Here is an 11,745-nt window from a genome sequence, read left to right as displayed (position 1 = left end):
GGCCTTGACTGCTGCTATCTGCCTGGACCTCCTAAAAATAAAGGCACAGAACAGGGCTGGAACAGATTCACCATTTATGCTTCCCCTGTAAATGCAAACAATGACTGACCAGCTCATGGGAAGTTCCTCATCCAGGACTGGTGCCCTTTGCCACCAATTTGTACTGTCTGCATCTGAAAGGAAGTTAGGACTAATGTCAAAATGCTGCAGGATAACTTAACAGTACCAAGCATGTTATGTCAATCTCCTAATAAAATCTGGAGCCCAGCTGCAACCTGCATTACTAATTTCAAGTCCCCAGGACTTGTGCTATTACAGGCTACACAGCAGGGCAGAGCAGCTCCGGTACAAATATGTGCAGACACCCGTGACACAGGACAGGACATGACAAACCAGGAGACAGAACAGGGAGGGAGAGCTTTTGATGAGAAGAAAGGACTGAGAGACCCAAAGAACACAGAGTGCACCAGAGAAAAGTGACAGAACACACACCAGAACTGCTCTGCCCTGTGCATCTCAGCACTGTGATCAAAACAGACACTTTTCCTTTAGCTGGCCTAAGGAGACGCTTCTAGGACATCCTCATCTCCAAAACTAACTCAAAAACCCCTCCCGGGGAGTCCCAACCTGGCACCTCGCTTCCATGCCCTCTGTGGGTTGTAGCCCTTGACTTATCTTGCACATATCTGGGGATCCAAATCTCCATCGGGTGCAGAACGAGGCCTCCTGCCTGTCTGGGAAACTCCAGTTGTCACCAGGCTGTTCTCTCTTGGTCTGCCAAGACAAAGAAAACCAAACATCAGTGCACAACCGTAACAGCACAATGGCCAAAACCTGACAATTCTGCTACTCACCATTCTCCTCAGAATGGTCGGGCCACACACCGCAGGCGTGCTTGGAGGCCGACAGCATCATCTCAGGGTACACCTAGATTAAGTGGAGAAAGGGTGACATGGCATTGCTGAAACTTGAGTGGACTCTCACTCCTCCTCCCTACCTCCCTGACTCACCACAACTCCTTGGCCACTGTTCTGGGTTACCACGATGGGACCTTGAAATGTAAAATCAGTAGGCTTCATCACAGGGTCCTGTAATACTTCCAGAGGACTCACAAGCACAACAAACCCAGTCCATCAGCCAGCTGGTGACAGGGGATATGCAAACTCCCAGTGGATTCCCTAAAGCACAAAAACAAGAATGGATGCTTACAGTTGCACCAAAAACTGAAACCTGAGCAAGAACAACTGCTTCTCTCCACTGCTCACCTGGCACACTGGGCCTTCACTGCTGCTATCTGCCTGGACCTCCTAAAAATAAAGGCAAAGAACACCACTGTAACAGAGTCACCACTTAGGCTGCTTCCCCTGTAAATGCAAACAATGACTGACCAGCTCATGGGAAGTTCCTCATCCAGGACTGGTGCCCTTTGCCACCAATTTGTACTGTCTGCATCTGAAAGGAAGTTAGGACTAATGTCAAAATGCTGCAGGACAACTTAACAGTACCAAACATGTTATGTCAATCTCCTAATAAAATCTGGAGCCCAGCTGCAACCTGCATTACTAATTTCAAGTCCCCAGGACTTGTGCTATTACAGGCTACACAGCAGGGCAGAGCAGCTCCGGTACAAATATGTGCAGACACCCGTGACACAGGACAGGACATGACAAACCAGGAGACAGAACAGGGAGGGAGAGCTTTTGATGAGAAGAAAGGACTGAGAGACCCAAAGAACACAGAGTGCACCAGAGACAAGTGACAGGACACACACCAGAACTGCTCTGCCCTGCGCACCTCAGCACTGAGATCAAAACAGACACTTTCCCTTCAGCTGGCCTAAGGAGACGCTTCTTAGACATCCCCGTATCCAAAACTGACTCAAAAACCCCTCCCGGGGAGTCCCAACCTGGCACCTCGCTTCCATCCCCTCTGTGGGTTGTAGCCCTTGACTTATCTTGCGCATATCTGGGGATGCAAATCCCTGTTGGCTGCAGAAGAAGGCCGTCTGCCTGTCTGGTAAGTTCCAACTGTCACCTCTTGGCCTGCCAAGAGAAAGAAAACCAAACATCAGTGCACAGCCTTAAGAGCACATGGGCCAAAACCTGATAATTTTGCTACTCACCATCCTCCTCAGAATGCCCGGGTTCTTGGCCTGCACGCTCCGGGTGTGGTTGGATTCTGATGCCATCATTGCAGGGCACACCTAGGTTAAGGGGAGACAATGCTGAAACTGGAGAGGACTCTCACTCCTCCTCCCTACCTCCCCGACTCACCACAACTCCTTGGCCACTGCTCTGGGCTACCAGGATGGGACCTTGAAGTGCAAAATCAGTAGGCTTCATCACAGGGTCCTGTAATACTTCCAGAGGGCTCATAAGTGCAGCAAACCCAGTCCATCAGCCAGCTGGTGACAGGGGCTTAGCATACTCCCAGTGGATTCCCTAAAGCACAAAAAACAAGAATGGATGATTACAGTTGCACCAAAAACTGAAACCTTAGCAAGAACAACTGCTTCTGTCCACTGCTCACCTGGCACACTGGGCCTTGACTGCTGCTATCTGCCTGGACCTCCTAAAAATAAAGGCACAGAACAGGGCTGGAACAGATTCACCATTTATGCTTCCCCTGTAAATGCAAACAATGACTGACCAGCTCATGGGAAGTTCCTCATCCAGGACTGGTGCCCTTTGCCACCGATTTGTACTGTCTGCATCTGAAAGGAAGTTAGGACTAATGTCAAAATGCTGCAGGATAACTTAACAGTACCAAGCATGTTATGTCAATCTCCTAATAAAATCTGGAGCCCAGCTGCAACCTGCATTACTAATTTCAAGTCCCCAGGACTTGTGCTATTACAGGCTACACAGCAGGGCAGAGCAGCTCCGGTACAAATATGTGCAGACACCCGTGACACAGGACAGGACATGACAAACCAGGAGACAGAACAGGGAGGGAGAGCTTTTGATGAGAAGAAAGGACTGAGAGACCCAAAGAACACAGAGTGCACCAGAGACAAGTGACAGGACACACACCAGAACTGCTCTGCCCTGCGCACCTCAGCACTGAGATCAAAACAGACACTTTCCCTTCAGCTGGCCTAAGGAGACGCTTCTTAGACATCCCCGTATCCAAAACTGACTCAAAAACCCCTCCCGGGGAGTCCCAACCTGGCACCTCGCTTCCATCCCCTCTGTGGGTTGTAGCCCTTGACTTATCTTGCGCATATCTGGGGATGCAAATCCCTGTTGGCTGCAGAAGAAGGCCGTCTGCCTGTCTGGTAAGTTCCAACTGTCACCTCTTGGCCTGCCAAGAGAAAGAAAACCAAACATCAGTGCACAGCCTTAAGAGCACATGGGCCAAAACCTGATAATTTTGCTACTCACCATCCTCCTCAGAATGCCCGGGTTCTTGGCCTGCACGCTCCGGGTGTGGTTGGATTCTGATGCCATCATTGCAGGGCACACCTAGGTTAAGGGGAGACAATGCTGAAACTCGAGAGGACTCTCACTCCTCCTCCCTACCTCCCCGACTCACCACAACTCCTTGGCCACTGCTCTGGGCTACCAGGATGGGACCTTGAAGTGCAAAATCAGAAGGCTTCATCACAGGGTCCTGTAATACTTCCAGAGGGCTCATATGTGCAGGAAACCCAGTCCATCAGCCAGCTGGTGACAGGGGCTTAGCATACTCCCAGTGGATTCCCTAAAGCACAAAAACAAGAATGGATGATTACAGTTGCACCAAAAACTTAAACCTTAGCAAGAACAACTGCTTCTGTCCACTGCTCACCTGGCACACTGGGCTTTGACTGCTGCTATCTGCCTGGACCTCCTAAAAATAAAGACAAAAAACAGGGCTGTAACAGAGTCACCATTTAGTCTTCCCCTACAAATGCAAACAATGACTGACCTACTCATGGGAAGTTCCTCACCCAGGATTGCGGCCATCTGCTACTGATTTGAGCTGTCTGTACCTGAAAAGAAGTTAGGACTAGTGTCAAACAGCTGCAGGAAAACTTAACAACACCAAAAATGTTATGTCAATCTCCGAATAAAATCTGGAGCCCAACTACACCCAGCATTACTAATTTCAAGTCCCCAGGACTTGTGCTATTACAGGGTACGCAGCAGGGCAGAGCAGCTCTAGGACAAATATGTGCAGACACCCGTGACACAGGACAGGACATGACAAACAAGGGGACAGGCCAGGGAGAGAGAGCTTTTGATGAGAAGAAAGGACCGAGAGACCCAAAGAACACAGAGTGCACCAGAGACAAGTGACAGAACACACACCAGAACTACTCTGCCCTGTGCATCTCAGCACTGAGATCAAAACAGACACTCTTCCTTTAGCTGGCTTAAGTACACACTTCTTGGACATCCTCATCACCAAAACTAACTCAAAAACCCCTCCTGGGGAGTCCCAACCTAGCACCTCTCTTCCTTCCCCTCTGTGGGTTGTAGCCCTTGACTTATCTTGCACATATCTGGGGATTCAAATCCCCATCGGGTGCAGAAGGGGGCCACTACTCCCAGCCCCAGGCCGCGGCCCTGACTTATCTTTTGGATGATTGGAAATGCGAATCCACGTTGGACCTGAAATGAGTCTGCCTCGGAGGGGATCTCCTGTTAGCCTCTTAGTCAGCTAGAATAAAGAACAGGAAAATCAATGGTTGAGTTTAGTGTTATGTGGGCCAAATCCCAGCAAGTCAGATACTTATCCTCTCCTGAGTGTGCCTGGGTGCTCAAGTCTCCAGCTCCATCCCTAGTCTAAGGTTTGGCTGTTATTATGAGTAGCACCTGGTTTAGAGAGGCAAAGTTACATGGCATTTCTGTGAGTTCAGTGGATGAGCTTGTGTGCTGTATGACACACGGATGCCTCTGCTATGCTTGTGAAAAGCCTTGCAAATAGACACCATTTCTCACCCTACTGCCTGCAAAACCCCACCACAATAACTCTTAACTGGGTACCTTGCTCACTCTCCCACTCCTAGTCCCAATCCTCAACTCACCTGAAACCTCAATCTCAGACATCATCTTTGACACAGGGCAGATCCCTTTTGGAACATAATCACTCTGCTGAAAAAATGTTGTACTCGACGCAACCTGGAATTACAGGAAGTTGCACTCCTCCTAAAAAAGAAAACAAAACATGTCAGAGATTACAGAAGCACTTCACAACCCCTGAATGCACAACCCCAAATCATTAATTTAAATACTACCTGTGTTCAGTGTTGTTTTCCTCACAGTATCTTCAAAGCCTCTGTTGCATTAGAAGCCCAAAAGCACCTGCAGAGAGCAATCTAAGCTAAAAGAGCCTCTTCACAAAAATGAGAGGAGAGCTCTTACCCCAGTGGATCCCAGAGAGGGAATGAAGCCCCTTGGCAGAGGCTGGGGTTAATATACCCCTGATTGGGTCCGCCTCTCATTCCCATGACACCCAGGAAAAGGGAGGGGCCAAACCCCACTGGGTATAAAAGCCCTCAGAGCAGCTGTGGCTGTTTGGCTCCTCTGATTTGAATTCAAGGGGAGTAATGGGATTCATATAGAAGAAAACTCTTCAGGGAAATAACAGCACTTTCTTTTTTGCTACAACTACTTGGAGCAAAAGGGCAAGGAAACTGGTAAGAAATAAAACTTTGTTCTTTAGGCAGCATATCCAGATAAGTTGGGTAATTTGCTGTTAACTTATATTATGCCTCAGTGACTACTAAGTAGTACTCAACCTGAGACTAAGGGTGGAGAAGAATACTAATTCTATGAACAGTCCAAGTCTCCTTGGGGCTACTAATTAGGACTAACTACATTATAAATAAAAATAAGGAAAAAAAAACAGCTTCCTGGGCAGCATCAAGGTTAAGTACATGCTAGGCTTGCCTTTCCCTGAGATATTTAGTCCTAGGGCACAGAAAGAAGTGCCCTGAAAAGTAGTTTTAAACCCTTAAAATGCTGAAAAAGCATTCTAGAAGAGCCTCCTTCAAGTGAATTCCTTAAAATGAGGAAATAGGGAAGTTGCCTCCACTGAAAGGGATGTAATGGCAAATAAATAGCTTCTGTCCTTTAGTTTAATTCCCTAGAATATTGGGAAAAGAGAGGTTTTCCTCACTTTAAGTCTCTCCAGTGATGAAGACACAGGGATTTTCCACTCAATCCAAACCCTTAAGAAAGAGGGATAGCTGGGCTTCCCCCTCAATTTAAGCCTTAGGACAACAAAAAGAGTTACCCTTAATTCATGCCCATAAAAAGCATTGTCAAGGTTTCCCCTTCTCTTTAAACTGGAAAATAATGGAAAATGGGGATTCCCTGTCAATTGACACCTCTAACAGCATAGAAAAGGCAGAGACTATTTCAACTGAGACCATTAAAATTGCAGGGGAAGTGGATTCCCTCATGATTTGAACACAAGAAATATTGGAAAAGGAAGCTTTTTCCCATAATTTAAACCCCTTCTCTCTTCATAACCTCCCTCTTTTCTGGGAGTGCTTTGGAAGGTCTGGGGGTTCTAGGGAGAGGCTGACACAATAGAAGGGGAAAGCTGAAAGCTCTCCCATGGAACCCCACATACTGCCCGGCCTGCTCAGGTGCTGCCCCTTGGCAAGAGGGCTCTTCCCTTGGCATTTTCTGAAAAGGATGCTCCGTGCCCAGGTGGCTCTGGCTGCTCCCCAGTCCCTGCTGGATGTTCCAACCATAGCTCCTGGAGGAACGCCTAGGACACCCCTGTTAGCTCCTCTGGATTAGAAGCTCCCTGTGCAGGTGTGTCCAGGTACCTGCAGTGAAAGCAGTTTGTAGGGCTCCCCTGGACTGTCAGGGCAGCACAAGTATGAGGTGGGGGCAGCTCCTGTCTGGGACTTATCCTTCGATGATCGGATTTTTTGCACTCAGCTGCCCGCTCAGGGCCACAGGAGTCGGAGCGCAAACATCGGCTCTTTTCCCTGGGAAAGAAAACTCACCAGTCCAGGTTCCTGATGTCAGTTTGTAGAGCTCTTTTTGGACTCTCAGTGCAGCACAAGTATGAGGTGGGGGCGGCTCCTGTCTGGGACTTATCCTTCGATGTTCGGATTTTTTGCGGTCAGCTGCCGGCTCAGGGCCACAGGACTCGGAGCGCAAACATCGGCCCTTTTCCCTGGGAAAAAAAACTCACCATTCCAGGTTCCTGATGTCAGTTTGTAGGGCTCCCCTGGGACTGTCAGGGTAGCACAAGTATGAGGTGGGGGCAGATCCTGTCTGGGACTTATCCTTCGATGTTCGGATTTTTTGCGGTCAGCTGCCGGCTCAGGGCCACAGGACTCGGAGCGCAAACATCGGCTCTTTTCCCTGGGAAAAAAAACTCACCAGTCCAGGTTCCTGATGTCAGTTTGTAGGGCTCCCCTGGAACTGTCAGGGCAGCACAAGTATGAGGTGGGGGCAGCTCCTGTCTGGGACTTATCCTTCGATGTTCGGATTTTTTGCAGTCAGCTGCCCGCTCAGGGCCACAGGAGTCGGAGCGCAAACATCGGCTCTTTTCCCTGGGAAAGAAAACTCACCAGTCCAGGTTCCTGATGTCAGTTTGTAGGGCTCCCCTGGGACTGTCAGGGCAGCACAAGTATGAGGTGGGGGCAGCTCCTGTCTGGGACTTATCCTTCGATGTTCGGATTTTTTGCACTCAGCTGCCGGCTCAGGGCCACAGGAGTCGGAGCGCAAACATCGGCTCTTTTCCCTGGGAAAAAAAACTCACCAGTCCAGGTTCCTGATGTCAGTTTGTAGAGCTCTTTTTGGACTCTCAGGGCAGCACAAGTATGAGGTGGGGGCAGCTCCTGTCTGGGACTTATCCTTCGATGTTCGGATTTTTTGCGGTCAGCTGCCGGCTCAGGGCCACAGGACTCGGAGCGCAAACATCGGCTCTTTTCCCTGGGAAAAAAAACTCACCAGTCCAGGTTCCTGATGTCAGTTTGTAGGGCTCCCCTGGGACTGTCAGGGTAGCACAAGTATGAGGTGGGGGCAGATCCTGTCTGGGACTTATCCTTCGATGTTCCGATTTTTTGCGGTCAGCTGCCGGCTCAGGGCCACAGGACTTGGAGCGCAAACATCGGCTCTTTTCCCTGGGAAAGAAAACTCACCAGTCCAGGTTCCTGATGTCAGTTTGTAGAGCTCTTTTTGGACTCTCAGGGCAGCAGAAGTATGAGGTGGGGGCAGCTCCTGTCTGGGACTTATCCTTCGATGTTCGGATTTTTTGCACTCAGCTGCCGGCTCAGGGCCACAGGACTCGGAGCGCAAACATCGGCTCTTTTCCCTGGGAAAGAAAACTCACCAGTCCAGGTTCCTGATGTCAGTTTGTAGGGCTCCCCTGGGACTGTCAGAGCAGCAGAAGTATGAGGTGGGGGCAGCTCCTGTCTGGGACTTATCCTTCGATATTCGGATTTTTTGCAGTCAGCTGCCCGCTCAGGGCCACAGGACTCGGAGCGCAAACATCGGCTCTTTTCCCTGGGAAAGAAAACTCACCAGTCCAGGTTCCTGATGTCAGTTTGTAGAGCTCTTTTTGGACTCTCAGGGCAGCACAAGTATGAGGTGGGGGCAGCTCCTGTCTGGGACTTATCCTTCGATGTTCCGATTTTTTGCACTCAGCTGCCCGCTCAGGGCCACAGGACTCGGAGCGCAAACATCGGCTCTTTTCCCTGGGAAAGAAAACTCACCAGTCCAGGTTCCTGATGTCAGTTTGTAGAGCTCTTTTTGGACTCTCAGGGCAGCACAAGTATGAGGTGGGGGCAGCTCCTGTCAGGGACTTATCCTTCGATGTTCGGATTTTTTGCAATAAGCTGCCGGCTCAGGGCCACAGGACTTGGAGCGCAAACATCAACACTTTTCCCTGGGAAAGAAAACTCACCAGTCCAGGTTCCTGATGTCAGTTTGTAGAGCTCTTTTTGGACTCTCAGGGCAGCACAAGTATGAGGTGGGGGCAGCTCCTGTCTGGGACTTATCCTTCGATGTTCGGATTTTTTGTCGTCAGCTGCCGGCTCAGGGCCACAGGATTCGGAGCGCAAACATCGGCTCTTTTCCCTGGGAAAAAAAACTCACCAGTCCCGGTTCCTGATGTCAGTTTGTAGGGCTCCCCTGGGACTGTCAGGGCAGCACAAGTATGAGGTGGGGGCAGCTCCTGTCTGGGACTTATCCTTCGATGTTCGGATTTTTTGCACTCAGCTGCCGGCTCAGGGCCACAGGACTCGGAGCGCAAACATCGGCTATTTCCCTGGGAAAGAAAACTCACCAGTCCAGGTTCCTGATGTCAGTTTGTAGGGCTCCCCTGGGACTGTCAGGGCAGCAGAAGTATGAGGTGGGGGCAGCTCCTGTCTGGGACTTATCCTTCGATGTTCGGATTTTTTGCGGTCAGCTGCCGGCTCAGGGCCACAGGACTCAGAGCGCAAACATCGGCTCTTTTCCCTGGGAAAAAAATCTCACCAGTCCAGGTTCCTGATGTCAGTTTGTAGGGCTCCCCTGGGACTGTCAGGGTAGCACAAGTATGAGGTGGGGGCAGCTCCTGTCTGGGACTTATTCTTCGATGTTCGGATTTTTTGCACTCAGCTGCCCGCTCAGGGCCACAGGACTCAGAGCGCAAACATCGGCTCTTTTCCCTGGGAAAGAAAACTCACCAGTCCAGGTTCCTGATGTCAGTTTGTAGAGCTCTTTTTGGACTCTCAGGGCAGCACAAGTATGAGGTGGGGGCAGCTCCTGTCTGGGACTTATCCTTCGATGTTCGGATTTTTTGCACTCAGCTGCCCGCTCAGGGCCACAGGACTCGGAGCGCAAACATCGCCTCTTTTCCCTGGGAAAGAAAACTCACCAGTCCAGGTTCCTGATGTCAGTTTGTAGAGCTCTTTTTGGACTCTCAGGGCAGCACAAGTATGAGGTGGGGGCAGCTCCTGTCAGGGACTTATCCTTCGATGTTCGGATTTTTTGCACTCAGCTGCCGGCTCAGGGCCACAGGACTTGGAGCGCAAACATCGGCTCTTTTCCCTGGGAAAGAAAACTCACCAGTCCAGGTTCCTGATGTCAGTTTGTAGAGCTCTTTTTGGACTCTCAGGGCAGCACAAGTATGAGGTGGGGGCAGCTCCTGTCTGGGACTTATCCTTCGATGTTCGGATTTTTTGTCGTCAGCTGCCGGCCCAGGGCCACAGGATTCGGAGCGCAAACATCGGCACTTTTCCCTGGGAAAAAAAACTCACCAGTCCCGGTTCCTGATGTCAGTTTGTAGGGCTCCCCTGGGACTGTCAGGGCAGCACAAGTATGAGGTGGGGGCAGCTCCTGTCTGGGACTTATCCTTCGATGTTCGGATTTTTTGCACTCAGCTGCCGGCTCAGGGCCACAGGACTCGGAGCGCAAACATCGGCTATTTCCCTGGGAAAGAAAACTCACCAGTCCAGGTTCCTGATGTCAGTTTGTAGGGCTCCCCTGGGACTGTCAGGGCAGCAGAAGTATGAGGTGGGGGCAGCTCCTGTCTGGGACTTATCCTTCGATGTTCGGATTTTTTGCACTCAGCTGCCCGCTCAGGGCCACAGGACTCAGAGCGCAAACATCGGCTCTTTTCCCTGGGAAAAAAATCTCACCAGTCCAGGTTCCTGATGTCAGTTTGTAGGGCTCCCCTGGGACTGTCAGGGCAGCACAAGTATGAGGTGGGGGCAGCTCCTGTCTGGGACTTATCCTTCGATGTTCGGATTTTTTGCACTCAGCTGCCGGCTCAGGGCCACAGGACTCGGAGCGCAAACATCGGCTATTTCCCTGGGAAAGAAAACTCACCAGTCCAGGTTCCTGATGTCAGTTTGTAGGGCTCCCCTGGGACTGTCAGGGCAGCAGAAGTATGAGGTGGGGGCAGCTCCTGTCTGGGACTTATCCTTCGATGTTCGGATTTTTTGCGGTCAGCTGCCGGCTCAGGGCCACAGGACTCAGAGCGCAAACATCGGCTCTTTTCCCTGGGAAAAAAATCTCACCAGTCCAGGTTCCTGATGTCAGTTTGTAGGGCTCCCCTGGGACTGTCAGGGTAGCACAAGTATGAGGTGGGGGCAGCTCCTGTCTGGGACTTATTCTTCGATGTTCGGATTTTTTGCACTCAGCTACCCGCTCAGGGCCACAGGACTCAGAGCGCAAACATCGGCTCTTTTCCCTGGGAAAGAAAACTCACCAGTCCAGGTTCCTGATGTCAGTTTGTAGAGCTCTTTTTGGACTCTCAGGGCAGCACAAGTATGAGGTGGGGGCAGCTCCTGTCTGGGACTTATCCTTCGATGTTCGGATTTTTTGCACTCAACTGCCCGCTCAGGGCCACAGGACTCGGAGCGCAAACATCGCCTCTTTTCCCTGGGAAAGAAAACTCACCAGTCCAGGTTCCTGATGTCAGTTTGTAGAGCTCTTTTTGGACTCTCAGGGCAGCACAAGTATGAGGTGGGGGCAGCTCCTGTCAGGGACTTATCCTTCGATGTTCGGATTTTTTGCACTCAGCTGCCGGCTCAGGGCCACAGGACTTGGAGCGCAAACATCAGCTCTTTTCCCTGGGAAAGAAAACTCACCAGTCCAGGTTCCTGATGTCAGTTTGTAGAGCTCTTTTTGGACTCTCAGGGCAGCACAAGTATGAGGTGGGGGCAGCTCCTGTCTGGGACTTATCCTTCGATGTTCGGATTTTTTGCACTCAGCTGCCGGCTCAGGGCCACAGGATTCGGAGCGCAAACATCGGCTCTTTTCCCTGGGAAAAAAAACTCACCAGTCCCGGTTCCTGATGTCAGTT

At 50.7% G+C, this 11,745-nt stretch overlaps 1 long non-coding RNA gene across 1 annotated transcript; it reads right to left on the bottom strand.

Annotated features, from left to right (window-relative positions):
* Positions 1-210: 210 nt before the first annotated feature.
* On the bottom strand, positions 211-1,453 carry LOC140680856 (uncharacterized). Its single transcript, XR_012052239.1, has 3 exons — positions 1,389-1,453; positions 1,266-1,307; positions 211-1,178 (listed from the first exon to the last, which is right to left on the bottom strand). It is a non-coding gene; the product is annotated as an uncharacterized lncRNA (long non-coding RNA).
* Between the last annotated feature and the right edge of the window lie 10,292 nt (positions 1,454-11,745).

The sequence above is a fragment of the Taeniopygia guttata genome, chromosome 29 (assembly GCF_048771995.1).
Source record: "Taeniopygia guttata chromosome 29, bTaeGut7.mat, whole genome shotgun sequence".
NCBI lineage: Eukaryota > Metazoa > Chordata > Aves > Passeriformes > Estrildidae > Taeniopygia > Taeniopygia guttata.
This window is presented reverse-complemented; position numbering and strand designations above follow the sequence as displayed.